Here is a 12,354-nt window from a genome sequence, read left to right on the forward strand (position 1 = left end):
TTTTATGACTTGTGTAATTTCTACTAATAATAACGAATACGTGCGTACGTGCGTTTGTCGGTGCAAACAGACTATTTAGCTAGAACTCTCACATTTGGCAAATATATTTTATTTAATGTTGAAAAGTTTTAATTTTTAACTAGTTTTTTAAAAAAGATTATTAGAATTTTAATGAATTAAAAACTTAGAGTAATTTTGATAAGTTTCCACTAAAATTGGCGAAGCATAGAAATTAGCTTTACACGATTCCCAAAATGAAGAGTATTATCTTTTCAAGAATAAATTTTCAGTCTTATATATTGTTTTTTTACAAATGAAAGAAATTATTTAAAATTTATTTTGCAGCAGAATGTTTTATCTTTTAAATTAAACCTTATTGGTTTTCGTAATTTCCTTTTGAATATTTCAAGATGGATTTTTTTCGTATTTTTAATCATTAGGATATGATGATCCGGCTTATTTTTCTATGTTGAGGAGTTTGTATGTAAAAATTTTTGTATATTTTATTTATAATTAAAATATAGTTTCGAATCATGCGATAGTTAAACTTCTTCAGATGTTATTTATTTATCCTATCCCATTTTTAATACTGCTTCTCTTTCTAGTGATGTAATTCGATGCATAAATGAATAAATGGAAAATGACGAAAAGATGTAACAAAATCTATAGGACAGTGCACGGTTTTTAAGGTAGAATATTTCGAAAAAAAATGAAGTTAAGAATATTATTCTGATTAAGCGATTATAACCATATTAAACAAAACATCGAATTGAAATTTCATTACAATAATCAAACATAACCATCTGACAGCAAAATCTGTTGCAAATTTAGAAAGTTGAAAAAAGCGAATCTCTTCTAAATTCACTTTTACACGAATTGTTTAAAAGACATGAGGATCAGAAATGTTTAGCATAAATTTTCTGACATTTTGATTATAGATTAACACGCTTATAAGTTTATATAAATTGTCAGCTCAATAAATTATAATGTTTAACACTGAAATGAAATATAGTTTTTTCAGGGTGAAATTTTTTGCTTATACAGTTTCTGAATGTTTTTTAATAAACGTACTTTATTTTAAAGCATTATAACCTTAATTAGTTGTTCGAAGCGGTAACGCTTTTATTTATTCTCTCATTTATAATTTAACTTTTACCAGAGAAGATATTGTTACAACTTTGATGCAAGAATAAAAATTGTCATGTAAAAACATCTTTTACAACCTGCTGTATTTGCTGTTGTGTCTGCGTTTTTTATTAATGCATAAAAAACTTTATTTATATATATATATATATATATATATATATATGTGTGTGTGTGTGTTACGGCCAAAGCCCGAAATCGGCCAGATCGCGAATTGGCCGGCCAATTCGCGATCTGGCCAACGTTGCTGTAAACTTATCGGCCAATGTCCGATCTTTTCTTGATTTCGGGCTTTGGCCGGCCAATTCGCGAAATGGCTGGGGACGATCGGCCAAAGCAGAAAGAAAGGAATCAAGAGCACATTGTTTTACACCCTGTTAAAAATGAAGTATTTAAAAATGAGTACTTCTGTGTACTGTTTTTTTTTTTTTAAGTACAATTGTTTCAGAAACGAGTTCAAATATAAGTGACACCTCTGAGTTAAAAATAAGCTTGTAATATATAAAAATATGATCTCGTGTTATTCTGTTCTCATATTAAAGCCATAATAGAAATTATTCAGTGAACGTATATACTTTAACAACGTGATAGCTTGAAGATTAGATTTGTGCCCTTCAAAATGAAAACATTATATCTTGAGCAAAGGCGTTGCGTATCGTGTATGAATACAAAGGCAAATTGAGTGTTCAGTTTTCAATTACCTTCAGTTTTCAATTTCAATGTCGAGAAACCCTGCAGAGGATTAGCGTATCTTCATTAAGACACTCGGTAAAGTGGTCTAAAATCGCCAGTTTTTATAGAAGAGTGATATTGAAATTTCATAAATCAGTCAGTTTTAGTGATTGATTTAGTTGGTTGGAGTTCAACAATTTTTATTAAAAATATTGGTGTCTCAAGAATATTTTGTTAAATATGATTCAAAGGGTAGAGGACCTATGTAAAAATTTAAAATTCCTGATTCATCGGAGCATTTATTGACTAAAGTTATATTAAATATAATTATTTAGTCAATTTAGACCATTTTGTTAACAAATGTATGACCCAAATTAGCTGATGGTAGCTGATTAGAATGATTATCCTAAGTATATTAAACTATGTTTGCCTTAAATTAAACTGTTTTATTGAATTAATAATATAGGTGTTGTCAAAGCTCATAGAAAACTTTTCCTCCTTTCACTTTTCAGAAAATATCTTATTTCATTTTTTTTTTTTCATTTTATACAGACACCTGCAAAAAATTACAATTTTGTTTATTAAATGTGCAATAATAGTTGATTTATTTTTTAATTTAAACTTCTATCGATGTGATGGCAACACGTTGATAAAAGCTATTTTTTTAATTTGACGTGCTCGTGCAGATTAAATTTTAGCATAATATAATCTAAGCATAATTTATAAATTAAGTTTTAAGCTTTAATTTAAAAAAGCTTTAATTTGATGCAAAAATCGATTTTGTGCTGTAATATTTTCTGGTTATAGCGACAAATCGCCGAAATTACGCTTAATTTTTAATTAAAATTCTAATTAAAAATTTTAAAAATTCGCTCCACGGTGCATATTTTCGACCTCCAAGGTATATATATGACAAATTTGATAACTGTTTGTCAAACGGTTTGGAATGTAGAGCGCCAACACACACACACACACACACATACGCGCGCGCGCGCGCGCGCACACAAACATACATTGAGCTTTATTTATAAGTATAGATTATCACATCGGGCTTTGGCCAAGGATTCCCGGCCACTTCGCGAAATGGCCAGCCAAAGTAGAAAATACAACATTAATTGCAAGTATTTCGGACTTTGGCCAAACCTCTTGGCCAGTTCGCGAATTGGCCGGCCAATTCGCGAACTGGCCGTATTTCGGGCTTTGGCCGTAACATATATATATATATATATATATATATATATATATATATATATATATATATATATATATATATATATATATAATATGTTGCCGAATTCGACCGACAAATTCAGAGGGGTGATAGCAGGCTTGAAGAGGATAAAGAATCACCATACAACATGGGGTCCCAAACGTCGTTTAGGTTGTGAAAATCATAAAAATATAGGGAGTTGGCAAACTTTTGGAAACTGTAAAAAATTAATAAAAAAAATAACAAATGGTGTTTCAACTATGAATTTTTTTAATTGAAAGAAAATTCATAGTTGTTCATCATGTTCTTATTTAAAGAACATTCTTAAAGGCAAATTTTCATGTAAGTAACATGCTGATTTGATGAACCACGGGGTCGTAAATTATTGAAAATGAAAAAGTAGTTAGGAACCCTTATCTGAAAAAATATTAAAACTTTAAGAAAAATAAAAGCTTGAAAATATAAGGAATTTTATACTCTTTCATTTGATATAAGTTTGTAGTGTGAAAACTGAGGAGGTTTTAAGATATTCCAGAAAAACTAAAATATTTGCCGAGAAACATCGCTGCAACATCGGCACCAATGTTTACAGAAGGTATTGCAAAATTCTATCGAAAAATTCTGAGGAGTAATAGTAGGCATCAAGGCCATAAGAATTTTCAAAGAAATATAAAGTCGCAAACGACGGTGAAAATTTATTTGCTGGAATACAGATACAACATACATTTACAGCACAGACATTTTAACATAAGGAAGGAGACGATGAAAAACTTTTATAAAAATTACTCAATGTTGCGGTCGAAGGTCATTACACAACCGACACCGACGTTTAAGGGACCACCAGACGCGCTCAAACATGCCAGGTGCGCTTGCGATTTCTCCAGCAGCGACAACGATCCGTACTATAAGATCTTCCACTGTATCCAAAGGTGTCTGATAAACAAGAGATTTCATATGGCTCCAGAAGTAGAAATCCAAGGGATTGTGGTCTGGGGAACGTAGAGGCCAATCAACAGATCCGCCACGTCCAATCCACCTCCCAGGATATGTATCATTTAGGTAGTCACGCACATAATTCAAAAAATGCGCTTGCGCACCATCATGCATTAACCACATGTTCTGGCGTGCAATGGCCGGTATTTCCTGCAGTAAATCCAGAAGGACGTGCTGCAAGAAAACAAGGTACTTTGCGCCACTGAGGCTTCGGGCCCTTCATTTGGCTTCGTTATTTTGAAGGATTCTGTCTCCCGCAACCATCTATATATATTTGTAAAGGTGCTGTGGTGTGGTCAGCGCCTACTTGGATATTTCTATTGGTATATTCTTTGTGCTAGCCGCCCATTACCATCCGCTAGGTCGTAAATTAAATGCATATTCGTAATTTGGGAAATCTGACATGTTGCTTGGGAATGAAACTTATCGACTATCAATTCTGCACTGCTCTTTAATGAATACAAGCTGCTTTTATATTCTTCGAACCATCAATTCTGCAGTGCTCTCTGCTTTTATATTCTTCGAACCATCAATTCTGCAGTGCTCTCTGCTTTTATATTCCTCGAACGCATGGAAAATTTAGATACGAGAAAGCTTCTTCTTCTTGACTACCTTGTTCCAAATCCTTGGATTCTTAGGGCCATTCTCTTCGCCAGGCTAATTGTTTCTTCGATGTCTGTTTTTGCGATTTTCACAGAATAATCGACTTATGCGACTCTATGTTTTATGATAATTTTTCATCTCCTTAATGGCTACTATCACTTCTCTAAATTTACCTTTAGAATTTGGCAAAACTATCTCCAAATATCGGTACCGATGTTACAGCGATGTTTCCTGGCAAATGTTTTAGTTTTTCTTGAATGTCTTAAAACCTCCTCAGTTTTCACACCACAGAATTATATCAAATGAAAGAGTAAAAAATTTCTTGAAATTTGAATCTTTTATTTTTCTTAAAGTTTTAATATTTTTGCAGATAAGGGTTCTAAACTACTTTTTTTTTCAATAATTTACGACCCCCATGTTCATTAAATCGGCATGTTACTTATATGAAAAATAGCCTTTAAGAATGTGCTTTCACTTAAAAAAATTCGTAGTTGAAACACCTTTTGTCATTTTGTTATTAATTTTTTACACTTTCCAAAAGTTTGTCGACTCCTTATATTTTAGCGATTTTCACCCCCTAAAGGTCATTTAGGACCCCATGTTGCCTGGTGATTCTTTATCCTCTTGATGCCTCCTATCACCCCTCTGAATTTGTTGGTCGAATTTGGCAACACCCTGTATATATATATATATATATATATATATATATATATATATATATATATATATATATATATATATATATATATATATATATATATATAATTCTGTACGGTTTTCTGAAAATTCTGTTTTACTTTTTAGGAAATGTTTCAACATATAACCGGTCTTACTCTCCTCCTCCTTTTATTCAATATACAGTCAATTGGATTTGGACGCAAAAGACGCAATTATTCATATTTTTCAAAGATGGTCTTGTTTCTTTGAATCTGTTGATTTCAAACGTGTTATACAAAGTTATGAAGTGAGGAATAAAAGCAAGTTTTACTTATATCTGTTCAAGAATCTATATACCTAAAATATATTCATAACAGAGGCAAATACAAAAATGTAATTTGTTCGACAACTTTAAAATAAAAAGTTTTTACTGCTTATTGATGAGGTTCAATAGTTGTAAGTTTTTCTTGAGAGATAGAATAAATTATGAAATAAGTGGATGGAAAAAAGGTTAGTTAAAAGCAGTTTTACTCTAAAATTAAAGTAATAACAATTATAACTTGTGTACTTTAGGAAAGAGTTGTGAAAAATTATTAAAATAATGAAAGCATTGAAGATTTGACTATTAATATTTATTGCACTTCAAAAGAATAATAGTAAGGATCATTGAAAAAAAAATCAGAAAAAATTAACTACATATTTTAACTCAGAAAACAAAAAATACTTAGTAAAAATATTGTTTTTATAAGATTGAACACTATTTCAATTTATATAACTGTTAATCTATAATCAGAAGATGAGAAAAATTAGCTCAAATTTTCTAATTGCAAAATATTTTAAACAATTCATTTAACAGCAAATCGAGAAAAAAACAAATACTTTAAAAATAATTTTTAGATTTATGTATTATCACTCGTGATTGGCATAAAATTGATGGACTGCAATGAATGGTGACTGAAGATTTCAATTAAATATTTCTTTCAATTTTGTCGCGATGGCATTTACAGCCATTATTTCATTAATCACAAGTTTTGTAAGACGTTTAACTCATATTTACAAATCGTACACCTTTCTGTTTCTTTCTCTATGCATTTTCATCGTTTTTGGTTTATATTTTTGCCCATCTAATTATATAAGAAGAAAGAATTATTTAAAAATAGGATCACATTCTGAAATATTTTCCACTACGATCTATTTGAAATAAATATAAATTATGAAAAAATACATTTCAAATATTTTATTAATATAACACGTGGTTGAGAAAATTATTCAACATATAAAAATACGCCGACCTATGTTTTCTTGATCAGTAACAATGAAGAAAAAAACCTTTACAAAATATGAATAGCAACAATAAAAATGAATTGAGTTTCATTTCTAGAAAGAAATGTAATGCTGTAAAACATGCTTAAAGTATTTTTTTTTTCCTGAGAATTGATTAAAAAATTTTAAAAATATGCGGCAAAAGTTGTTGTCATTAAAAAGATAATGTTTTGTCTTTTATAGAAATCATTTTTTTAGTAATATTTTTGAGTATATAATCGCAAAAAATGCTTACATTTTGCTTATTTTTTGACTGAAATTCTGATCAAAGTTTCAAACACCTTCCACCAAGAAGCGCATTCTAATCTATCCAATTCAATGGGCTCTAAAATTATTTCTTTTCACGAAAATGTTTAACAAAATTTTCTTAAAAAGGAAAAAAAGTAACACAGAGACATTGCACTTATTTGCATAATATAAAAATATTTATTACAGCGTTCATAAAACACATTACACATATCTTGTAAAAAGGGATTGTCCAAGTAGGAAGAAAATCAGTCCTTTGTGAAATTCGTCACTAGAGTTAAAACAGATTTTTAGTTTCCAATGAAGTTCCATATTGGAATATAAATATTATGTGGTTATTGAACATCAAATTAAAAAAAAAATAATTTTACCAAGAAGTAGCATGTATTACAAATATAATACCAATTCAAAATCAAAGCGTTATTACAGTTGTTGATCTATCGGAAGTCCACTTGAACGCGTTGCAATCGGTACTGTTATTAGGACAAGCATACGTTATTTTGAAAATATTTGCTATAATCTTTCAAGAAACTAGAATTGAAATTAGCAATATCATTGTCTTTTAGAAGTATTTAATTTTGAATTAAAACTAAAAGAATTAAGATATTTTCTTCAGTGTAATGATATGAACAAGCATACATATTAATAAAATATCAGCACTGGAATATTTAAAAAGCAGAAATAATGTTAATAATCGTATACATATAGATGTAAAAACATTGGAAGAAAATCTTGCAACTTTCGTCGATTCTTCATCCAGTAAAATGCAAAAGCATTTAGATCAGATCTCAGAAAAATAAAATCTGACATAAGAAAACTGTCAAATTCAAATTTATACAAACACTTTAAAAATAAAACTGTAATAATTGAATAAAAAACTATTTCAGTTCGATACAGAATGTGAAGTAATTTCCTACTAGAATAAAAGAGTTGCGTCATATTACTGTGATTTCAATCATTCTTTGCTCTGCGATGCCTATTGCATTGGTTGCTGGCCGTACATGCAATTCCGCAAATTGGGCATTTATAAGGTTTTTATCCAGCATGAGTCCGATAATGCTTCTGGAGATTTCCTTTCTGAATGAAATCTTTTCCGCATTTGTCACACACAAAAATATTTTCGCCAGTGAGTATTCTGTAATGGGTCTTGAGACTTCCCTTGTGAGAAAATAATTTTTACAAAATTTGCACTCGAAGGATTTTTCCCCAGTATGTGTTCGATAACGATTTGCAAATCAACTTTTCATTTAAACTGTTTAGAACAAATATCGCAAACAAACCTTTTCCTTTGGGGACATATTCCAGAAACCCCTGCACCTGCAATGTCATCTTTCATAGAACAGATTTATTCTTTCTTGTTGGCAGTCATTTTGTCGCTGTTATTCGAATCTTCGGAAGTAATTTCAGATGAAATATGCTCATTTTTTATATTCCCTGAAGTTTCGACAGTGCTTTGTTTCGTTCAATTAATTTCTTGTGAAAAATCATAATTCAAAAGAGGATTCTTGCTTCCAGTAATATTTTTGTTTACTGAAAGAGTGCTTTTAATAACACAGTCCAGGGAATCCGTAAACAAATCCTTATCATTACTAAACGATTGCCATTTGCTGTCCTGAAGAGACATTCGGCAATCTTCATAAGCTTTCCCAGAGGATAAATTTGAAACCTTTGAATCATAATTATTTTGTTCATAAACAGATTCGGTTTTATCTGTTGTTTTCGTACAAGCCCCTTGAGAGTCCCTTTCAAAATTGCAGGCATTTTCAACATTTTCCAATGAAACATTTACCGATATATTTTCATTATTCACTTTTGCGCCCACTATTGACGTACCATGTGAATTTCTCATTTGTGCACTGTTCGAGGTTGTCTTGAATTTCTGTTTTCGCCTTGAGTCAGGTACTAACAAAATTTCATCAATATTTTCATTTAGCGATGCATTCATTACTGTCGAATTTTCACTATCAATTTGACGAACTTCTGGTTGCAGATTTTCATTAATGTCATTCATATTTTCTTTAATAATATCTTTTGCATGATCTTTCTTTCTATCCATTTTGTCTATTTCTTCTAGGCGTGGCAGTGTATACACGTTGTCACGATCCTTATGAAAGAGACAGGGGTGATTCTCACCGTAAGTCACTGTTCTGCAGCAAAACTGACATAGATATCGAGCCATTAATATATTAGCATTCAATTTAAATAAACACGTTCCCCGAAACGTGTTCAGAAAATGGCTGATAGTTTGATGGAATCAAGATTTCAGTTTTCTAGCTATTTAATGTTGGAGGCGTTATTGCTTATGTCATAAAATTCGCGGATTTGTTATGATTGAAGTAGATGTTATCGATTAATGAAATATGTTTTATTCATTTCATAAACAGCATAATAGAGACTTTTCTCCTAATAAAACCAACTGCATAAGATTTTAATGTAATGCCCAGTATTTCAAATTTAAAATAGGCTTTCTGTTATGCAATGTACTGGCTATCTTGTATTATCTTAGTAAGTGAAATGAGCTGGAAATGTTAATGCCTGATTGAAATCAAAAGTTTTGAATAGATTTCGATTAGAAGACTTTGATATCATCTTATCCTTACTTTTTTTTATCTTAATTATATTGTTGATCCGGATAATATGTGGATCCTTGATCCTCTTTTTTTTCTTTAACTCTTCTTTAAACGTATACGATATATTTTCGAATCAAATATTTTTATCGATTTCGTTTCCATTGAACTCGAATCTTACTTCACATATTGTCTGATGTTTTATAAAGAGAGAAATAAAAACCGATTATGCATTTGAATAGCATTGGTTTCAACCGATTCAAAGCATAATTTGATGCAGAACATGTCTATTTGGTATGTGTCTGCGAACACTTGCCAAAATTCATTTATCTAAATCGGTGCATTGTTAAATTATAGCATTTATTTGGATACATATGCACAAACAAAGACACGGTCTATTTATTGTTTAATTTCATTCAAAATAAAGAAAGGATTTATAAGTTGTATGCTAAAACAGTACTTTACCCTTCTGGTTCTTTACATTTTGAAGTTATGGATTTTACTGGAACTCGAAATGCGAAACAGATAAAATTCACCTGAATAAATTTCGCTCAATTTTTGTAGAATTCTAAGACTTCGGTGTAGGCTACATACTGAAGTCTTTTCTTTTACTTTAAAGTGTTTTCGAATTATTGTATAAACCGAAGGAAAGCCAGAGTGACATGCTTCTGAAATTTTTTTTTTTTTTTTTGGTCTCAGGTTGGTCTGAAATATGAACACGCCTCAAAATATCGAGATAGAATTATTGAAGAGAAAATAAAAAGAAATCAAAACTGTTGATACAAAAAGGAAATGTTTTAATCACGTGCCTTATATAGTATAGTCATTTGAACCCAGATGGCAAATTTTCCAAACGGCCCAACGAAAGAATTAAGTTTCCACCTCTGAGCTTAGAATGAAAACTAATTAGCATTCTTAAAATTACTAATTAAATGAAATTAATTTAATTAAATGAAAACTAATTAGCATTCTTTCGGATTATACGCTCAAATTCATTTTTAAGAACACTAATTTTTCTTTTCCCTAAGGTTTAGAAATTGACTCTGTCGATTGATTCCTAGCAGACCAATCCTTTAAGTAAGTGAGGACATGAGCGGATCCATACAGAGGAAATCATTGCACAGAATCTAACTAAGAGATGGATCCCTCCCATTTGAAATTTATGTATCTTTATTTATGCGTTTAATATATAGTTGCCACCTTTGGAGACCGGTAGGTTCCTTCAGAATACAGATAGTGTTTCTTTTCAATTAAATGTCTTATGCATTACTTCATGTTCATAATTATCCTAAGAAAATATTTCTATGTGAAATGTTGACATACATCAAAGAAGTACCAGTTTAATAGATTTCAACCAGTTCTATTCATTTCTTATTTAATTATCTTTACCCTTGACACCATAATGCGTTAAAAAGTGTACACCGAAGAGAATTATAACCACCCTCCATCTATAACAATGGGCTCTCCCAGGAACAAAATTACTGCGCGTGCTCGGCTGATGTTGGAATATATAAAGCGACTATGTATTGTTTTTCCAAACTTAGAGCGATTAGCTAAAGAATGGGAAAAGCAGCTGATTTATCAGATTTCGATAAAGGTGCAGTCGTTACGGCTCAGCGACTGGGAACATCAATATCAGAAACGTCACGTTTAGTGGGCTGTTCACGCGCAGTTGTTGCGAGTATATATCTAAAGTGGTATACGGATGGTGAAACGACATGTCGCCGGCCAGTCGTGTATTGTCCATGGCGCTTAGATTCCAGAGAAGAGCGGAGATTGCTACGCATTGTTCGCCTAGACCGACGAGCTACAACAGCCAACCTCACCACCAGTTACAACAGTGGCAACCCAGATAGTGTTTCTCAACACATTGTGCAGCGTATAGTGCTGCGTATGGGCCTCTGCAGCCGGAGTTGATGCATGTCCCTGCACTGACGGCGCGTCTGCAATGGGCCAAGAAACATCGGATTTGGACACCAGAAGAATGGAAGAAGGTCGGCGAATCACGTTCCCTAATCCATGGCATCGACAGGCGTGTGCGAATACGGCGATTTCCAAAGGAAACCCTGGCTCTCAGATGCACAGTTGGACGGATATAAGCCGGTAGCGGGGGTATTATGATGTGGCCAATGTTTTCATGGAGCACATTAGGACAAATCTGTGCACTACGTGAACATCGTTGCAGATCAGGTTCACCCATTCATGACAATAGTGTTTCCAGTGGAGGATGGTGTATACCAATAGGATAAAGCACCATGTCATAACGGTCGAAAACCAAATACAAAACCGAATTCACGCTTCCACGCTGCCTTCTCACAATGTGAGGGAATTACAGGACCAGTTGGTGAGCGCTTGGTTCAGATACCTCAGACTACCTATTATCACCTTGTGGGGTCAATGCCTCGTCTGCCAGCACCATTGTGGAGTCGATGGTGCTGGCAGCATTGTAGGCGAAAGGTGGTCCTAGATGTTATTAACAGGTTGGTCAATATGTAGTGGCTCTTTGGTGTATATCATGTCGCAGTAATCGATTTCTACTTGCCACACTGCTGCAATTTCACTTTTTCATTCATCAAGTGAACTGCATAGATATTGAATTAAATTCTTATTCTTTAGGTTTGTAAAATGTAAGAAAATCATATGTTTAGATAGTTTAGGGAGCAATAAAAATAGTGTAAAAATTTAATAAACAATGTAATTTGAAGTGGAAAATTTTGGAATAATTATTTTTAAAAATTGCAAACATTTGGGGAAAATTTCCATAGTAAATAAATCTTTTTCATGAAAAAGATAAGATTTTAAGATATTAAATGGTATTAAAATCATTTTTTTTCTGTGATGTTTTGGGAGTAATAGAAGAAAATTACTCAAACTATTCTTAAAGTTCACTTAAAATTGAAAACGAATTGTCTATGAAATGTGCATTCCCATCTTCAGAAG

The sequence above is a fragment of the Argiope bruennichi genome, chromosome 6 (assembly GCF_947563725.1).
Source record: "Argiope bruennichi chromosome 6, qqArgBrue1.1, whole genome shotgun sequence".
NCBI classification, from domain to species: domain Eukaryota; kingdom Metazoa; phylum Arthropoda; class Arachnida; order Araneae; family Araneidae; genus Argiope; species Argiope bruennichi.